This window comes from Bufo gargarizans, chromosome 1, assembly GCF_014858855.1.
Source record: "Bufo gargarizans isolate SCDJY-AF-19 chromosome 1, ASM1485885v1, whole genome shotgun sequence".
Lineage (NCBI taxonomy): Eukaryota > Metazoa > Chordata > Amphibia > Anura > Bufonidae > Bufo > Bufo gargarizans.
Genome location: NC_058080.1, coordinates 13,211,959 through 13,234,013, shown reverse-complemented (window position 1 = coordinate 13,234,013; position 22,055 = coordinate 13,211,959). Strand labels below are relative to the sequence as shown.

The following is a 22,055-nucleotide window of genomic DNA, read 5'->3' as shown; positions in this document are numbered from 1 at the left end:
GACGGTGTCCGGGGGACCCAGCGTAGTGTTGGGGCCACCCCAAACCCGACCACTGCAACTCTTTCCTTGATTCTCCAAATTGAATCACACAGTATTCAGATTCATCAGTATCAACATTTTTGGAACATCTAGTGATGTCATGAGGATAGATTGTGAGATCACATAGGTAGGGACATTTGTTCAGTAATGCAGGAGGTCAGCTTGGCTTGATGTGTGTTTACATCGCTATATCAATATATTCCCCATTTCCTACTGATAATCTCTTAAATCCCTCCACCCCAGGGTTGCTAATTCTTGCACATTTTTCCTTTGTCTTCATTTTATTGTACAACCTACTTATGATTTAAAACAACCTCCCATGACCACTTTTATACATGTAGCTCCATGTATTCAAAAAGTGGTCATGAGTAGAGTTGAGCGAACACCTGGATGTTCGGGTTCGAGAAGTTCGGCCGAACATCCCGGAAATGTTCGGGTTCGGGATCCGAACCCGATCCGAACTTCGTCCCGAACCCGAACCCCATTGAAGTCAATGGGGACCCGAACTTTTCGGCACTAAAAAGGCTGTAAAACAGCCCAGGAAAGAGCTAGAGGGCTGCAAAAGGCAGCAACATGTAGGTAAATCCCCTGCAAACAAATGTGGATAGGGAAATGAATTAAAATAAAAATTAAATAAATAAAAATTAACCAAAATCAATTGGAGAGAGGTTCCATAGCAGAGAATCTGGCTTCCCGTCACCCACCACTGGAACAGTCCATTCTCAGATATTTAGGCCCCGGCACCCAGGCAGAGGAGAGAGGTCCCGTAACAGAGAATCTGTCTTCATGTCAGCAGAGAATTAGTCTGCATGTCATAGCAGAGAATGAGGCTTCACGTCACCCACCACTGCAACAGTCCATTGGCATATATTTAGGCCCAGCACCCAGGCAGAGGAGGGAGGTCCCGTAACAGAGAATCTGGCTTCATGTCAGCAGAGAATCAGTCTGCATGTCATAGCAGAGAATCAGGCTTCACGTCAGCCACCACTGCAACAGTCCATTGTCATAAATTTAGGCCCAGCACCCAGGCAGAGGAGAGAGGTCCCGTAACAGAGAATCTGGCTTCATGTCAGCAGAGAATCAGTCTTCATATCATAGCAGAGAATCAGGCTTCACGTCACCCACCACTGTAAGAGTCAATTTTCATAAATTTAGGCCCAGAACCCAGGCAGAGGAGAAAGGTCCCGTAACAGACAATCTGGCTTCATGTCAGCAGAGAATCAGTCTTCATATCATAGCAGAGAATCAGGCTTCACGTCACCCACCACTGTAAGAGTCAATTTTCATAAATTTAGGCCCAGAACCCAGGCAGAGGAGAAAGGTCCCGTAACAGACAATCTGGCTTCATGTCAGCAGAGAATCAGTCTTCATATCATAGCAGAGAATCAGGCTTCACGTCACCCACCACTGTAAGAGTCAATTTTCATAAATTTAGGCCCAGAACCCAGGCAGAGGAGAAAGGTCCCGTAACAGACAATCTGGCTTCATGTCAGCAGAGAATCAGTCTTCATATCATAGCAGAGAATCAGGCTTCACGTCACCCACCACTGTAAGAGTCAATTTTCATAAATTTAGGCCCAGAACCCAGGCAGAGGAGAAAGGTCCCGTAACAGACAATCTGGCTTCATGTCAGCAGAGAATCAGTCTTCATATCATAGCAGAGAATCAGGCTTCACGTCACCCACCACTGTAAGAGTCAATTTTCATAAATTTAGGCCCAGAACCCAGGCAGAGGAGAAAGGTCCCGTAACAGACAATCTGGCTTCATGTCAGCAGAGAATCAGTCTTCATATCATAGCAGAGAATCAGGCTTCACGTCACCCACCACTGTAAGAGTCAATTTTCATAAATTTAGGCCCAGAACCCAGGCAGAGGAGAAAGGTCCCGTAACAGACAATCTGGCTTCATGTCAGCAGAGAATCAGTCTTCATATCATAGCAGAGAATCAGGCTTCACGTCACCCACCACTGTAAGAGTCAATTTTCATAAATTTAGGCCCAGAACCCAGGTAGAGGAGAAAGGTCCCGTAACAGACAATCTGGCTTCATGACAGCAGAGAATCAGTCTGCATGTCATAGCAGAGAATCAGGCTTCACGTCAGCCACCACTGCAACAGTCCATTGTCATAAATTTAGGCCCAGCACCCAGGCAGAGGAGAGAGGTCCCGTAACAGAGGATCTGGCTTCATGTCAGCAGAGAATCAGTCTGCATGTCATAGCAGAGAATGAGGCTTCACGTCAGCCACCACTGCAACAGTCCATTGGCATATATTTAGGCCCAGCACACACACAGGCAGAGGAGAGAGGTCCCGTAACAGACAATCTGGCTTCATGTCAGCAGAGAATTAGTCTGCATGTCATAGCAGAGAATGAGGCTTCACGTCACCCACCACTGCAACAGTCCATTGGCATATATTCAGGCCCAGCACCCAGGCAGAGGAGAGAGGTCCCGTAACAGAGGATCTGGCTTCATGTCAGCAGAGAATCAGTCTGCATGTCATAGCAGAGAATGAGGCTTCACGTCAGCCACCACTGCAACAGTCCATTGTCATAAATTTAGGCCCAGCACCCAGGCAGAGGAGAGAGGTCCCGTAAAAGAGGATCTGGCTTCATGTCAGCAGAGAATCAGTCTGCATGTCATAGCAGAGAATCAGGCTTCACGTCAGCCACCACTGCAACAGTCCATTGTCATAAATTTAGGCCCAGCACCCAGGCAGAGGAGAGAGGTCCCGTAAAAGAGGATCTGGCTTCATGTCAGCAGAGAATCAGTCTGCATGTCATAGCAGAGAATCAGGCTTCACGTCAGCCACCACTGCAACAGTCCATTGTCATAAATTTAGGCCCAGCACCCAGGCAGAGGAGAGAGGTCCCGTAACAGAGGATCTGGCTTCATGTCAGCAGAGAATCAGTCTGCATGTCATAGCAGAGAATCAGGCTTCACGTCAGCCACCACTGCAACAGTCCATTGTCATAAATTTAGGCCCAGCACCCAGGCAGAGGAGAGAGGTCCTGTAACAGACAATCTGGCTTCATGTCAGCAGAGAATTAGTCTGCATGTCATAGCAGAGAATCAGGCTTCATGTCAGCCACCACTGCAACAGTCCATTGGCATATATTTAGGCCTAGCACACAGGCAGAGGAGAGGTTCATTCAACTTTGGGTAGCATCGCAATATAATGGTAAAATGAAAATAAAAATAGGATTGAATGAGGAAGTGCCCTGGAGTCCAATAATATATGGTTATGGGGAGGTAGTTAATGTCTAATCTGGACAAGGGACGGACAGGTCCTGTGGGATCCATGCCTGGTTCATTTTTATGAACGTCAGCTTGTCCACATTGGCTGTAGACAGGCGGCTGCGTTTGTCTGTAATGACGCCCCCTGCCGTGCTGAATACACGTTCAGACAAAACGCTGGCTGCCGGGCAGGCCAGCACCTCCAAGGCATAAAAGGCTAGCTCTGGCCACGTGGACAATTTAGAGACCCAGAAGTTGAATGGGGCCGAACCATCAGTCAGTACGTGGAGGGGTGTGCACACGTACTGTTCCACCATGTTAGTGAAATGTTGCCTCCTGCTAACACGTTGCGTATCAGGTGGTGGTGCAGTTAGCTGTGGCGTGTTGACAAAAGTTTTCCACATCTCTGCCATGCTAACCCTGCCCTCAGAGGAGCTGGCCGTGACACAGCTGCCTTGGCGACCTCTTGCTCCTCCTCTGCCTTGGCCTTGGGCTTCCACTTGTTCCCCTGTGACATTTGGGAATGCTCTCAGTAGCGCGTCTACCAACGTGCGCTTGTACTCGCGCATCTTCCTATCACGCTCCAGTGCAGGAAGTAAGGTGGGCACATTGTCTTTGTAGCGTGGATCCAGCAGGGTGGCAACCCAGTAGTCCGCACAGGTTAAAATGTGGGCAACTCTGCTGTCGTTGCGCAGGCACTGCAGCATGTAGTCGCTCATGTGTGCCAGGCTGCCCAGGGGTAAGGACAAGCTGTCCTCTGTGGGAGGCGTATCGTCATCGTCCTGCCTTTCCCCCCAGCCACGCACCAGTGATGGACCCGAGCTGCGTTGGGTGCCACCCCGCTGTGACCATGCTTCATCCTCATCCTCCTCCACCTCCTCCTCATCCTCGTCCTCCTCGTCCTCCAGTAGTGGGCCCTGGCTGGCCACATTTGTACCTGGCCTCTGCTGTTGCAAAAAACCTCCCTCTGAGTCACTTCGAAGAGACTGGCCTGAAAGTGCTAAAAATGACCCCTCTTCCTCATCCTCCTCCTCCTCCTCCTGGGCCACCTCCTGTTCCATCATCGCCCTAAGTGTTTTCTCAAGGAGACATAGAAGTGGTATTGTAACGCTGATAACGGTGTCATCGCCACTGGCCATGTTGGTGGAGTACTCGAAACAGCGCAACAGGGCACACAGGTCTCGCATGGAGGCCCAGTCATTGGTGGTGAAGTGGTGCTGTTCTGTAGTGCGACTGACCCGTGCGTGCTGCAGCTGAAACTCCACTATGGCCTGCTGCTGCTCGCACAGTCTGTCCAGCATGTGCAAGGTGGAGTTCCACCTGGTGGGCACGTCGCATATGAGGCGGTGAGCGGGAAGGCCGAAGTTACGCTGTAGCGCAGACAGGCGAGCAGCGGCAGGATGTGAACGCCGGAAGCGCGAACAGACGGCCCGCACTTTATGCAGCAGCTCTGACATGTCGGGGTAGTTGTGAATGAACTTCTGCACCACCAAATTCAGCACATGCGCCAAGCAAGGGATGTGCGTCAAATTGGCTAGTCCCAGAGCTGCAACGAGATTTCGCCCATTATCACACACCACCAGGCCGGGCTTGAGGCTCACCGGCAGCAACCACTCGTCGGTCTGTTGTTCAATACCCCGCCACAACTCCTGTGCGGTGTGGGGCCTGTCCCCCAAACATATGAGTTTCAGAATGGCCTGCTGACGTTTACCCCGGGCTGTGCTGAAGTTGGTGGTGAAGGTGTGTGGCTGACTGGATGAGCAGGTGGAAGAAGAGGAGGAGGAAGCCGAGAAGGAGGAGGTGGCAACAGGAGGCAAAGAATGTTGCCCTGCGATCCTTGGCGGCGGCAGGACGTGCGCCAAACAGCTCTCCGCCTGGGGCCCAGCTGCCACTACATTTACCCAGTGTGCAGTTAGGGAGATATAGCGTCCCTGGCCGTGCTTACTGGTCCACGTATCTGTGGTTAGGTGGACCTTGCTACAGATGGCGTTGCGCAGTGCACACTTGATTTTATCGGATACTTGGTTGTGCAGGGAAGGCACGGCTCTCTTGGAGAAGTAGTGCCGGCTGGGAACAACATACTGTGGGACAGCAAGCGACATGAGCTGTTTGAAGCTGTCTGTGTCCACCAGCCTAAATGACAGCATTTCATAGGCCAGTAGTTTAGAAATGCTGGCATTCAGGGCCAGGGATCGAGGGTGGCTAGGTGGGAATTTACGCTTTCTATCAAATGTTTGTGAGATGGAGAGCTGAACGCTGGCGTGTGACATGGTTGAGACGCTTGGTGACGGAGGTGGTGGTGGTGGTGTTGGTGGTACATCCCCTGTTTGCTGGGCGGCAGGTGCCAACGTTCCTCCAGAGGCGGAGGAAGAGGCCGAGGCGGCAGCAGCAGAATAGGCCGAGGCGGCAGCAGCAGAAGAGGTAGCAGGGGGAGCCTGAGTGACTTCCTTGGTTTTAAGGTGTTTACTCCACTGCAGTTCATGCTTTGCATGCAGGTGCCTGGTCATGCAGGTTGTGCTCAGGTTCAGAACGTTAATGCCTCGCTTCAGGCTCTGATGGCACAGCGTGCAAACCACTCGGGTCTTGTCGTCAGCACATTGTTTGAAGAAGTGCCATGCCAGGGAACTCCTTGAAGCTGCCTTTGGGGTGCTCGGTCCCAGATGGCGGCGGTCAGTAGCAGGCGGAGTCTCTTGGCGGCGGGTGTTCTGCTTTTGCCCACTGCTCCCTCTTTTGCTACGCTGTTGGCTCGGTCTCACCACTGCCTCTTCCTCCGAACTGTGAAAGTCAGTGGCACGACCTTCATTCCATGTGGGGTCTAGGACCTCATCGTCCCCTGCATCGTCTTCCACCCAGTCTTGATCCCTGACCTCCTGTTCAGTCTGCACACTGCAGAAAGACGCAGCAGTTGGCACCTGTGTTTCGTCATCATCAGAGACATACTGAGGTGGTATTCCCATGTCCTCATCATCAGGAAACATAAGTGGTTGTGCGTCAGTGCATTCTATGTCTTTCACCGCTGGGGAAGGGCTAGGTGGATGCCCTTGGGAAACCCTGCCAGCGGAGTCTTCAAACAGCATAAGAGACTGCTGCATAACTTGAGGCTGAGACAGTTTCCCTGGTATGCATGGGGGTGATGTGACAGACTGATGGGGTTGGTTTTCAGGCGCCATCTGTGCGCTTTCTGCAGAAGACTGGGTGGGAGATAATGTGAACGTGCTGGATCCACTGTCGGCCACCCAATTGACTAATGCCTGTACCTGCTCAGGCCTTACCATCCTTAGAACGGCATTGGGCCCCACCATATATCGCTGTAAATTCTGGCGGCTACTGGGACCTGAGGTAGTTGGTACACTAGGACGTGTGGATGTGGCAGAACGGCCACGTCCTCTCCCAGCACCAGAGGGTCCACTAACACCACCACGACCATGTCCACGTCCGCGTCCCTTACTAGATGTTTTTCTCATTGTTATGGTTCACCACAACAACAAATATATTATTTGGCCCAATGTATTGTATTCAAATTCAGCGGGATATAAATTTGAGGCCTAGTATTTAGGCGCTGGGTGACCGGTATGGATTTAGTGACAGAATTAGACTTGGAAATGCACAGAAGCGTGTGTGTGAAGTTATTCTGAATGACCCAATGTGCACCTTGAATATTATATACCCTTTTTGGGATAGATTTCAAATAGCTCTGATATAGCAGGAACCACTAAATTATGAAATTGCTAAATTGGGAATTGTACTTCAACCCAGAACAAAAAATGTGCTTTGACGGGCACTAAATAACTTTCCCAGCTACAACAGGACAGCGGTAACGAGAGATTTAGAGGGATTTAAATTTGAGGCCTAGTATTTAGGCGCTGGGTGACAGGTATGGGTTTAGTGACAGAATTAGACTTGGAAATACACAGTAGCGGGTGTGTGTGAAGTTATTCTGAATGACCCAATGTGCACCTTCAATATTATATACCCTTTTTGGGATAGATTTCAAATAGCTCTGATATAGCAGGAACCACTAAATTATGAAATTGCTAAATTGGGAATTGTACTTCAACCCAGAACAAAAAATGTGCTTTGACGGACACTAAATATCTTGCCCAGCAACAACAGTACAGCGGTAACGAGAGATTTAGCGGGATATAAATTTGAGGCCTAGTATTTAGGCGCTGGGTCACCGGTATGGATTTAGTGACAGAATTAGACTTGGAAATGCACAGAAGCGTGTGTGTGAAGTTATTCTGAATGACCCTATGTGCACCTTCAATATTATATACCCTTTTAGGGATAGATTTCAAATAGCTCTGATATAGCAGAAACCACTAAATTATGAAATTGCTAAATTGGGAATTGTACTTCAACCCAGAACAAAAAATGTGCTTTGACGGACACTAAATATCTTGCCCAGCAACAACAGTACAGCGGTGGGTAACGAGAGATTTAGAGGGATTTAAATTTGAGGCCTAGTATTTAAGCGCTGGGTCACCGGTATGGATTTAGTGACAGAATTAGACTTGGAAATGCACAGAAGCGTGTGTGTGAAGTTATTCTGAATGACCCTATGTGCACCTTCAATATTATATACCCTTTTAGGGATAGATTTCAAATAGCTCTGATATAGCAGAAACCACTAAATTATGAAATTGCTAAATTGGGAATTGTACTTCAACCCAGAACAAAAAATGTGCTTTGACGGACACTAAATATCTTGCCCAGCAACAACAGTACAGCGGTGGGTAACGAGAGATTTAGAGGGATTTAAATTTGAGGCCTAGTATTTAGGCGCTGGGTCACCGGTATGGATTTAGTGACAGAATTAGACTTGGAAATGCACAGAAGCGTGTGTGTGAAGTTATTCTGAATGACCCTATGTGCACCTTCAATATTATATACCCTTTTAGGGATAGATTTCAAATAGCTCTGATATAGCAGAAACCACTAAATTATGAAATTGCTAAATTGGGAATTGTACTTCAACCCAGAACAAAAAATGTGCTTTGACGGACACTAAATATCTTGCCCAGCAACAACAGTACAGCGGTGGGTAACGAGAGATTTAGAGGGATTTAAATTTGAGGCCTAGTATTTAGGCGCTGGGTCACCGGTATGGATTTAGTGACAGAATTAGACTTGGAAATGCACAGAAGCGGGTGTGTGAAGTTATTCTGAATGACCCTATGTGCACCTTCAATATTATATACCCTTTTAGGGATAGATTTCAAATAGCTCTGATATAGCAGAAACCACTAAATTATGAAATTGCTAAATTGGGAATTGTACTTCAACCCAGAACAAAAAATGTGCTTTGACGGACACTAAATATCTTGCCCAGCAACAACAGTACAGCGGTGGGTAACGAGAGATTTAGAGGGATTTAAATTTGAGGCCTAGTATTTAGGCGCTGGGTCACCGGTATGGATTTAGTGACAGAATTAGACTTGGAAATGCACAGAAGCGTGTGTGTGAAGTTATTCTGAATGACCCTATGTGCACCTTCAATATTATATACCCTTTTAGGGATAGATTTCAAATAGCTCTGATATAGCAGAAACCACTAAATTATGAAATTGCTAAATTGGGAATTGTACTTCAACCCAGAACAAAAAATGTGCTTTGACGGACACTAAATATCTTGCCCAGCAACAACAGTACAGCGGTGGGTAACGAGAGATTTAGAGGGATTTAAATTTGAGGCCTAGTATTTAGGCGCTGGGTCACCGGTATGGATTTAGTGACAGAATTAGACTTGGAAATGCACAGAAGCGTGTGTGTGAAGTTATTCTGAATGACCCTATGTGCACCTTCAATATTATATACCCTTTTAGGGATAGATTTCAAATAGCTCTGATATAGCAGAAACCACTAAATTATGAAATTGCTAAATTGGGAATTGTACTTCAACCCAGAACAAAAAATGTGCTTTGACGGACACTAAATATCTTGCCCAGCAACAACAGTACAGCGGTAACGAGAGATTTAGAGGGATTTAAATTTGAGGCCTAGTATTTAGGCGCTGGGTGACAGGTATGGGTTTAGTGACAGAATTAGACTTAGAAATACACAGTAGCGGGTGTGTGTGAAGTTATTCTGAATGACCCAATGTGCACCTTCAATATTATATACCCTTTTTGGGATAGATTTCAAATAGCTCTGATATAGCAGGAACCACTAAATTATGAAATTGCTAAATTGGGAATTGTATTTCAACCCAGAACAAGAAATGTGCTTGAACGGACACTAAATAACTCGCCCAGCTACAGCACTAGGGACAGATTTAGCTGGATATAAATTTGAGGCCTAGTATTTAGGCGCTGGGTGACCGGTATGGATTTAGTGACAGAATTAGACTGGGATATGGCCAAAAAATAAACAGACTATTGCTGGTTAAATGCACTTGGTGTGACAGCTTCACCCTGATGTAGGCTTTAGCCAAAAAACAACCACACCATTGAGGGTTAAATGCACTTGGTGACAGGCGCAGCTTGCCCCTGATTTTGTATATGGCCAAAAAATGAACAGACTATTGCTGGTTAAATGCACTTGGTGTGACAGCTTCACCCTGATGTAGGCTTTAGCCAAAAAACAACCACACCATTGAGGGTTAAATGCACTTGGTGACAGGCGCAGCTTGCCCCTGATTTTGTATATGGCCAAAAAATGAACAGACTATTGCTGGTTAAATGCACTTGGTGTCACAGCTTCACCCTGATGTAGGCTTTAGCCAAAAAACAACCACACCATTGAGGGTTAAATGCACTTGGTGACAGGCGCAGCTTGCCCCTGATTTTGTATATGGCCAAAAAATGAACAGACTATTGCTGGTTAAATGCACTTGGTGTGACAGCTTCACCCTGATGTAGGCTTTAGCCAAAAAACAACCACACCATTGAGGGTTAAATGCACTTGGTCGCAGCTTGTGCTGGCGCACCACAAGACACAAAATGGCCGCCGATCACCCCAGAAAAATGAGACTGACAAACGGTCTGTGCAGCCTAAAAACAGTGAGCAATTGAGGATCAGCAGCTCAATGATCCACAGCTGCAGATCGATCAGTTAATCAAGTCCTTTGGAGGAGTTAATCTGCCTAATCTCGCCCTACTGTCGCAGCCGCAACCTCTCCCTACGCTAATCAGAGCAGAGTGACGGGCGGCGCTATGTGACTCCAGCTTAAATAGAGGCTGGGTCACATGGTGCTCTGGCCAATCACAGCCATGCCAATAGTAGGCATGGCTGTGATGGCCTCTTGGGGCAAGTAGTATGACGCTTGTTGATTGGCTGCTTTGCAGCCTTTCAAAAAGCGCCAAGAAAGCGTCACAAAAGCGCCAAGAAAGCGACGAACACCGAACCCGAACCCGGACTTTTACGAAAATGTCCGGGTTCGGGTCCGTGTCACGGACACCCCAAAATTCGGTACGAACCCGAACTATACAGTTCGAGTTCGCTCATCCCTAGTCATGAGCCCAGCCAGAGTGGAACAGCTCTGATTGACAGCCATTCTTTCACAGCAATGTTCCAGATAAGAACCTACTCGGTTGACTTCTTTTAAGTAAAGTTTAAAAATAGGAAAAAGCCCCCAAAAACCCATTGAAATACTATTTATAGGGTATTCTGATCTCCCATGCCCAACTTATGCCTGATTACCAGATATGACCCTTTGCTGCCTGACGGGACCTCTGCCTGACTCTAGTATTGACCTTGTGCTGCCCACTCCAACCTTCAGCCTGATTACCCAATGTACTATGTCTGCCCTGACCTTGGCTTGCTTACTGACTACGGGTTTGCCTGATCTTATACTATTCTGCACTGGTGTCTCTAAAACCACATGGGTCAGCAGTCACTTGAACTAAGACTACTCAAGGAGAGCTATTAGCTTTTCTAAAGTGGAGTCAAGATCTCCATATAGGGGTTAAAGGGTGACGGCCAAAGGAAACCACTTAGATAATGGCCCAAGCCAAACCTGTTCTGGTGACACAACGGATTAATATCCACTTTTGTTACAGTCCATAGATGTAATGCTACATTTCCATTTCGGATAAAATACATGGAGCACTTTTGACTGGCCAAGAATACTCACCGAAAAATCACCTATTAGAGTTAGCAGGGATTCTGGTGAATCTAATCTGAAAGTTGTCATTGGAGTTTTCCGAAACCACCAACATTTTTTTAGGAAGATCGGGAAAGATATAGAATAAAGAACTGTTACTCACCTACTCAATCTCTCACCATTAGAACACTGCAGTCTATGCTTTTAGAGCTGCAGCAATGACTTGCCCGACTGATTAAACCCGGCCACATTTTGAAGAGTGTCAAGAGTAATGAAAAATTGGAAAAAGTCACAAATCCTTGCACAAAGCTGGCATGTCTAAAACTGGTGTCAATTGCATAATAAAACCCCCCTTTTAAGTCTAATGGTACCAAGGTGGAGGACAGGTGCCTTCTGCTTTACCAAAATTTTTATTGGCCATACACTCATAAAAGTCTCCTGTTTTAGGGATATTGCCAGTAGATATGGTTCCCTAATCCTCTTTTAGTCAAATTCAAAGAACAGATACGTTGAATTTCAAGTTCTGGTCAAACAGAAGAAGACCTCTTGAGAAGTCTCCAGTACAGAAGTAACATATACTCTTCATATATTTTCTTTATTATTGCAAGTCTCTGTTCACATCACATTTAGTGAATCCATTAGAAGTATGTACTGGCAAAAACATGCGCCACATTTGCCAAATGGACTCAGGGGCCTCCAATTCATTCGACAGAGACCCGACCGGTGTCTTTTCGGTCTGTTGGGATATGGTATTTGCTGGTATACCTCTTTTCTAGGAAAAAGCAGCAGACTGTCCTATACAGTGGGCCTCCAATAAAAAAATACATTATGGTCTGTGGTTGAGGTATGGTCAGAGATACACATCGAAAGTATACAGAGAACAGAGCCTCAATCCTCCACATGTTCACCTGGCAAAAGTACAATCCTTGGCAGATATCCAAAGCTGACCCTTGGATTTTTGCTTCAGATTTGCAGATGTTTATGTCACTAATTCGAAAACAGTCGAAGTTTCCAATGATAATCAATACTCATGGAGCATTGTGTTAGGACCTGTTCACATCATGATGGGGCTATACATTGGAGGTATAAAGTTAGGACTATTCCTTCACTTAGACCTTTGACATATGCTATTGTTAGGGCATACAGCACCATACCATTGGGCCAAAATGTAAAACATTTATAATTTGCCCGTTGCAAAGGAAAGGAAGGACGCTCTTTTGGATTCTGGCCAATGAATGCATATTTTTAAGATCTACAATATGCAGAGTTTGATGCATGGGTAAGGACTACATATGTAAGGTTGTCCATATGGTGGACATCTTATATGACACAGATGTTGGAGAATGACAGCAAAGGAAAGTCCCTTAAGGGAGACAGCCCCAGGGTACTAAATACAGCAAGACATAAGGGTTGGCAAATTATGTATGTATGATATTCACAAGTCCCTTTCCTGTCTTTAGCATCATAGGCAACATTTCACTTCACTTCCGTTGGCACCAAAGCCAGTTCTAACGGCACACTGGCCATTTGTGTGCACCATGTTCTCCAGCACCTCCTTGTGGGATATGGGACGCACTACTCAGAGTAGATACACTATGATAAGGAAATCTCCAGCTCTGGGGGTAATAACACATAACCAGAGGTGGCCTCGAGAATATTAAAGACATCTGTGCTATTTCTGGCAGCATTATACAATGTTCCAGTGGTCCAATTTTGGCTTCCAAAACGGAGATGAGATTTTTCGGATGGGTCAGTAGTCAGGTAGACATATTCCGGATCAATGTGGCACAGAACCATTCATATCAAACTGGAGACATTTAGTTGCAAATAGGGACCGAGATGTATGAGTTAGAAGAAGGGACTGTCCCCCCCAAAAAGATGGAAGGGAACTCTATTCTCTGATTGTGTATAGGATGAATTATTGTTTTAGATGCTTTGGTGGTTAATTGTGCAGCGGCCTGGGAGGAGCCAGAGCGGATGATGGGAGTGGTAGTAGCTCTGGCTGTTGCAGTTAATCACGGTGGCTTTCTTGACACCGTTGCCCCATAGAGTTGTTTAGAGAAAGGAGGGCGCACCCTTTCTTACCTCAGGATACACCCTGGTTCTGGGGCCTCTTTCTGGCGGTAGTTGGGATGCCATGAACAGTGGCGTAACTAGAAATGACTGGGCCCCACAGCAAATTTTTGAACATGCCCACCCCATAACATTTTTTGTAACCCTCTCCTCCTGTGCAACCCCCACTCCTGTGGCTGGTCAAGATCGTTCTCTCAGACTAGGCTCGGCAGCGGCTCAGTCCGCTTCCTACATTGTCTGTATATAATGTCATTGTATAATACTGTTGAGGGGGCCCTGAAAATAAAATATTTAAGTCCTCCTTCTGGGAGGGCCCCTTCTGAGTTTGGGTCCCAAAGCTGCCACTTCCCCTGCTTCCCCTACAGCTATGCTCCTTCCCGTGATGTTAAGTGTTCGTATGGGTGCAAGGCAAGATGTGTATAGCGCAATGGCCAGAGAATGGTGCAAGAGTCGGAAAACAAGGCCAGAGATAAACGTCTCTCTTTACTCAAATACAAAATGGGAGTTGTAGTACAACTATAGCAGTCACTGTTCCAACTGTGAAATTCTCTCCCAGGTAGCAGTGTATGGATTGAGGCAAGGATAAGAGTTATGGCACTCTTTGTACACTATCTTGTTAAAGTCTCTCATAATATAATCTATAGCTGGCAACAGTACCTTGGCAATGATGGCTATAGTGTCTACTGCGGGACGCAGGGTTTTGAAGGCACGTTTGGCCAGGACGTGTCTAGGTGTAAAGAATGTCTTAACAGTGTCCCTCGCGGCAGCAAAGTCAGAATGGCTATAGCAGCAGGTTACCTTGCTGACTCCTATGCTTGGTCATGCAGATTCCAAGTTCTCCTCTTTCACTCTGTCGTTCTCTTCTTCCCTTTCTGTAGATTTTGCAGAGATCGGTGAGTCTCTGAAGCTTTTTGGGCCTAAGGAGAGTGAGCCTCCTCTCTCTCTCTAAGCTCTCCCTAGGAGAACCTCAATTTAGGAGTGGAGCTGGCTACCACCTAGCTTCTTACAAGGGCCGAGCCTGGGTTATTAACCCTGGCTGTGCCATCAATATATAGCTATACTGATTGCAATACATAATATAACATTACAATACATGGCGTAGCATAGCATTACATAACAATGTATAACAAGCTATTTGAAAATACCCCCTGCTCTGGAATACATCATTCATGTTCTCGCACTAGAATAACTATCGGATCTGGCGCCAAGAGATATAGCTGCTTTTATTTTTTTTGCATTTTGGGAGGGATCTGTTGTGCCCTGTGGATAACCCGGGATTTTAAATCTGTTGCAGGGACCGTGACCTCACTCGATTAAGCCTTAAGCTCTGCACTTGCCTTCTCTTCGGTGGAGGGATTAAGCCATGATAGGGATGTCAGCAGCTCCACGTCCTTGACATCGGTGGGCATGTTATATATGGGAGTACATGCAAATGCAGTCATAACCATGAGCTCAAACTACAACTCAGTACAAGAGATATACGTATCTCCCCATATAAAACTGGAGCTAAAGGGTGAAGTCGTAGAGCAATAAGACTCAACCATTATGCATCGGCACATGAGCCTATAGGAGCTGTCTATGTATAGATGCTACTGTCTGTTGCCAGGGGGGTGGACCGCGCCGGATGCAATCTCCGCATTTAGCGACCTACTTATCCTGCAGCTGCTTGGTCCTTTACATCCCAATAACCATAGACCAGATGCTTCTTTGCAGATATCCTCCTTGAACTTTAAACCTATAAGAAATGATTAACCTATCCATGACTAGTGAATCGTGCAGTACATACGTATGAGCCAGGCGTCTCTTAATACGTGATGTGACATACTGAATGTAGACTGCACAGGAGATATATGCACGCCCAGCGACATTGTATGTATTATATAAAGGCACTGACACTTGGGGTACAGGTTAAAAACACTGACACTCGGGGTACAGGATGATGACACTTGGGGTACAGGATAATGACACTGACACTTGGGGTACAGGATGATGACACTGACACTTGGGGTACAGGTTAATGACAGTGACACTTGGGGTACAGGATAATGACGCTGACACTTGGGGTACAGGTTAATGACACACTGACACTTGGGGTGCAGGATAATGATGCTGACACTTGGGGTACAGGATGATGACATTGACACTTGGGGTACAGGATGATGACACTGACACTTGGGGTACAGGATAGTGACACTGACACTTGGGGTACAGGATAATGACACGGTGACACTTGGGGTAAAGGATAATGACACTGACACTTGGGGTACAGGATGATGACACTGACACTTGGGGTACAGGATAATGACACTGACACTTGGGGTACAGGATGATGACACTTTGGGTACAGGATAATGACACTGACACTTGGGGTACAGGATAATGACACTGACACTCGGAGTACAGGATAATGACACTGACACTTGGGGTACAGGATGATGATACTGACACTTGGGGTACAGGATAATGACACTGACACTTGGGGTACAGGATAATGACACTGACACTTGGGGTACAGGATAATGACACTGACACTCGGGGTACAGGATAATGACACTGACACTCGGTGTACAGGATAATGACGCTGACACTTGGGGTACAGGATAACGACACTGACACTCGGTGTACAGGATAATGACACTGACACTTGGGGTACAGGATAATGACACTGACACTTGGGGTACAGGATAATGACACTGACACTTGGGGTACAGGATGATGACACTGACACTTGGGGTACAGGATAATGACACTGACACTTGGGGTACAGGATGATGACACTTTGGGTACAGGATAATGACACTGACACTTGGGGTACAGGATAATGACACTGACACCTGGGGTACAGGATGATGATACTGACACTTGGGGTACAGGATAATGACACTGACACTCGGGGTACAGGATAATGACACTGACACTTGGGGTACAGGATGATGACACTGACACTCGGGGTACAGGATAATGACACTGACACTTGGGGTACAGGATGATGACACTGACACTTGGGGTACAGGATGATGACACTGACACTTGGGGTACAGGATAATGACACACTGACACTTGGGGTACAGGATAATGACACTGACACTCGGGGTACAGGATGATGACACTGACACTTGGGGTACAGGATAATGACACTGACACTTGGGGTACAGGATGATGACACTGACACTCGGGGTACAGGATAATGACACTGACACTTGGGGTACAGGATGATGACACTGACACTTGGGGTACAGGATGATGACACTGACACTTGGGGTACAGGATAATGACACTGACACTCGGGGTACAGGATAATGACACTGACACTTGGGGTACAGGATAATGACACTGACACTTGGGGTACAGGATAATGACACTGACACTTGGGGTACAGGATAATGACACTGACACTCGGGGTACAGGATGATTACACTGACACTCGGGGTACAGGATAATGACACTGACACTTGGGGTACAGGATAATGACACTGACACTTGGGGTACAGGATAATGACACTGACACTTGGGGTACAGGATAATGACACTGACACTTGGGGTACAGGATAATGACACTGACACTTGGGGTACAGGATAATGACACTGACACTTGGGGTACAGGATAATGACACTGACATTTGGGGTACAGGATAATGACACTGACACTTGGGGTACAGGATAATGACACTGACACTAGGGGTACAGGATGATGACACTGACACTTGAGGTACAGGATAATGACACTGACACTCGGGGTACAGGATAATGACACTGACACTTGGGGTACAGGAAGATGACACTGACACTTGGGGTACAGGATAATGACACTGACACTTGGGCTACAGGATGATGACACTGACACTTGGGGTACAGGATAATGACACTGACACTTGGGGTACAGGATAATGACACTGACACTTGGGGTACAGGATAATGACACTGACACTTGGGGTACAGGGTAATGACACTGACACTAGGGGTACAGGATGATGACACTGACACTTGAGGTACAGGATAATGACACTGACACTCGGGGTACAGGATAATGACACTGACACTTGGGGTACAGGAAGATGACACTGACACTTGGGGTACAGGATAATGACACTGACACTTGGGCTACAGGATGATGACACTGACACTTGGGGTACAGGATAATGACACTGACACTTGGGGTACAGGATAATGACACTGACACTTGGGGTACAGGATAATGACACTGACATTTGGGGTACAGGATAATGACACTGACACTTGGGGTACAGGATGATGACACTGACACTTGAGGTACAGGATAATGACACTGACACTCGGGGTACAGGATAATGACACTGACACTTGGGGTACAGGATGATGACACTGACACTTGGGGTACAGGATGATGACACTGACACTTGGGGTACAGGATAATGACACTGACACTTGGGGTACAGGATAGTGACACTGACACTTGGGGTACAGGATAATGACACTGACACTTGGGGTACAGGATAATGACACTGACAATTGGGGTACAGGATAATGACACTGACACTTGGGGTACAGGATGATGACACTGACACCCGGGGTACAGGATGATGACACTGACACTTGGGGTACAGGATAATGACACTGACACTCGGGGTACAGGATGATGACACTGACACTTGGGGTACAGGATGATGACACTGACACTTGGGGTACAGGATGATGACACTGACACTTGGGGTACAGGATAATGACACTGACACTTGGGGTACAGGATAATGACACTGACACTTGGGGTACAGGATAATGACACTGACACTTGGGGTACAGGATGATGACACTGACACTTGGGGTACAGGATAATGACACTGACACTTGGGGTACAGGATGATGACACTGACACTTGGGGTACAGGATGATGACACTGACACTTGGGGTACAGGATGATGACACTGACACTTGGGGTACAGGATGATGACACTGACACTTGGGGTACAGGATAATGACACTGACACTTGGGGTACAGGATGATGACACTGACACTTGGGGTACAGGATAATGACACTGACACTTGGGGTACAGGACGAAGACACTGACACTTGGGGCACACAAACTGCTGATCCTTGGGAGGCACAAGACCCGTCACCATCACCCAGTTTGTATGTCAGGGAGGTTGTCCTCTCGACATAACACCTTTAAGCCCATAACCGGACAGTGAGGTAATTGCACTTTCTTCATTACTTTATAAAAGGTGAAGGAGAACTAGATGGTCACAACAACACAAAGCTGCAGCCTTGTCTAGAACGCCTGGGGGTCATAATCTGCAATAAACCTGGTAAATTCAGATTTCAGATTTCCGGCTCTATTTTTCTATAGGTTTTCCCGAAACACTACTTGATAAATCTTGATTACTATTTTCATAGCTCTCACATTAAACCTTTCATTAGCTCCTAACTCAGCCAGCAGGCACAACGATCCGGAGCTGGAGGAAAGGCTTTGCCGTATGTTTAACTCTGTCTCACTAAAGGGTCACTTACAATCAGCGAGAACTGGAGAAGCATGGTGGACCAGCATAAAGGAAAATGCCCATATTCTGCACATGGTATAGGCGGTATAAAAAAACACGACACACTACTGGTCGTTGGCCGTATCTGATGTGGACACTGGATGTGGTGAGACATGTTGTCCTTCCATATCTATGTGGACATGCTATGTATGCACACGTCTGAATAATCAGAGTCAGGATTATGCAGTTCACTAACTAGGTCACATTACCACATGGGCAAGAAGAGCCCACGGCTAGAGAGCAGTGACATCACTGAGAATACAGCCTATCCATTCACTAGAGAGCAGTGACATCACTGAGAATGCAGCCTATCCATTCACTAGAGAGCAGTGACATCACTGAGAATGCAGCCTATCCATTCACTAGAGAGCAGTGACATCACTGAGGATACAGCCTATCTATTTACTAGGGAGCAGTGACATCACTGAGAATACAGCCTATCCATTCACTAGAGAGCAGTGACATCACTGAGAATGCAGCCTATCCATTCACTAGAGAGCAGTGACATCACTGAGAATGCAGCCTATCCATTCACTAGAGAGCAGTGACATCACTGAGGATACAGCCTATCTATTTACTAGAGAGCAGTGACGTCACTGAGAATGAAGCCTATCCATTTACTAGAGAGCAGTGACATCACTGAGAACATGGTCTATCCATTCACTAGAGAGACGTGACATCACTGAGAACATGGTCTATATCAGGGATGGCCAACCTAATGCTCTCCAGCTGTTGTAAAACTACAACTCCCACCATGCCCTGCTGTAGACTGATATCTGTAGGTAGCCTAGGCATGCTGGGAGTTGTAGTTTTGCAACAGCTGGAGAGCCTCAGGTTGGCCATCCCTGGTCTATATATTCACTAGAGAGCAGTGACATCACTGAAAACATGGTCTATCCATTCACTAGAGAGAAGTGACATCACTGAGAACATGGTCTATCTATTCACTAGAGAGAAGTGACATCACTGAGAACATGGTCTATCCATTCACTAGAGAGACGTGACATCACTGAGAACATGGTCTATCCATTCACTAGAGAGAAGTGACATCACTGAGAACATGGTCTATCCATTCACTAGAGAGACGTGACATCACTGAGAACATGGTCTATCCATTCACTAGAGAGAAGTGACATCACTGAGAACATGGTCTATCCATTCACTAGAGAGACGTGACATCACTGAGAACATGGTCTATCCATTCACTAGAGAGAAGTGACATCACTGAGAACATGGTCTAGCTATTCACTAGAGAGAAGTGATATCACTGAGAACATGGTCTATCCATTCACTAGAGAGACGTGACCTCACTGAGAACATGGTCTATCCATTCACTAGAGAGAAGTGACATCACTGAAAACATGGTCTATCCATTCACTAGAGAGAAGTGATATCACTGAGAACATGGTCTATCCATTCACTAGAGAGACGTGACCTCACTGAGAACATGGTCTATCCATTCACTAGAGAGAAGTGACATCACTGAAAACATGGTCTATCCATTCACTAGAGAGAAGTGACATCACTGAGAACATGGTCTATCTATTCACTAGAGAGAAGTGACATCACTGAGAACATGGTCTATCCATTCACTAGAGAGACGTGACATCACTGAGAACATAGCCTATCCATTTATTAAAGACTGTAACCAGTGACATCATGTATAAGGCAGCATATGCATTTGCAGAAAGTGGTGACATCACTGAAATACAGACATTACCAATCAATCCATTTGATAAGAACTAGTTATATGAAAGAAATGGGCAACAAGTGATGTCACCTAATCCAACTCATCCTTAGAGTTTCATTTGAAAACCAAGCTTTACTAGGGTTGACCCATTTCAAACAAATGGATAGAAAAGCATGCTACCCCACGAAAGCAATGTAGAAAATCAGACAGTACAGTGAGGAACAGAAGTATTTGAACACCCTGCAATTTTGCAAGTTCTCCCAGTTAGAAATCATGGAGGGGTCTGAAATTCACATTGTAGGTGCAGTCCCGCTCTGAGAGACAGAATACAAAAATAATAATAAGGAAATCACATTGTATGATTTTTAACACATTTCTTTGTCTTGCTCTGCTGAACATAAGTATTTGAACACCTGACAAACAGCAAGAATTTTGGCTCTCAAAGACCTGTTACTGTGCCTTTAAAAAGTCCACCTGTACTCCACTCATTAATCTAACTTAGTAGCACCTGTCTGAACTCTTTAAAGGCCCCTGTCCACCCCACAGTCAGTCAGACGCCAACTACTACCATGGGCAAGACCAAAGAGCTGTCAAAAGACACCAGATACAAAATTGTGGACCTCCACAAGGCTGGAAAGGGCTACGGGGCAATTGCCAAGCAGCTTGGTGAAAATAGATCAACTGTTGGAGCAATTGTTAGAAAATGGAAGAGGCTAAAGACGACTGTCAATCTCCCTCAGACTGGGGCTCCATGCAAGACCTCACCTCGTGGCATATCACTGATGATAAGAAAAGTGAGGAATCAGCCCAGAACTACAAGGGAGGAGCTGGTCAATGACATGAAGAGAGCTGGGACCACAGTTTCAAAGGCCACTGTCGGTAGAACACTACGCCGTCATGGTTTCAAATCATGCATTGCACGGAAGGTTCCCCTGCTCAAGTCATCACATGTCCAGGTCCGAAGTTTGCCAATGACCATCTGGATGATCCAGAGGAGGCATGGGAGAAAGTCATGTGGTCAGATGAGACCAAGGTAGAACTTTTTGGTCTCAACTTCACTCGTCGTGTTTGGAGGAAAAAGAAGGATGAGTTGCATCCCAAGAACACCATCCCTACTGTGAAGCATGGGGTGGTAACATCATGCTTTGGGGGTGATTTTCTGTGAAGGGGACAGGACGACTGCACTGTACTAAGGAGAGGATGAATGGGGCCATTTATTGTGAGATTTTGAGCAACAACCTCCTTCCCTCAGTCAGAGCATTGAAGATGGGTCGTGGCTGGGTCTTCCAACCTGACAACGACCCAAAGCATACAGCCAGGATAACCAAGGAGTGGCTCCGTCAAGGTTCTGGAGTGGCCTAGCCAGTCTCCAGACCTAAATCCAATAGAACATCTTTGGAGGGAGCTGAAACTCCCAGAAACCTGACAGATCTAGAGGAGATGTGTGGAGGAGTGGGCCA

General features: G+C 46.4%; 1 protein-coding gene across 1 annotated transcript in view; it reads right to left on the bottom strand.

The window, feature by feature from the left end:
* VAX2 (ventral anterior homeobox 2) overlaps positions 1 to 22,055 on the bottom strand; it is a 79,279-nt gene that overhangs the window by 33,435 nt on the left and 23,789 nt on the right. The gene's annotated exons all lie outside the window — the stretch shown is intronic.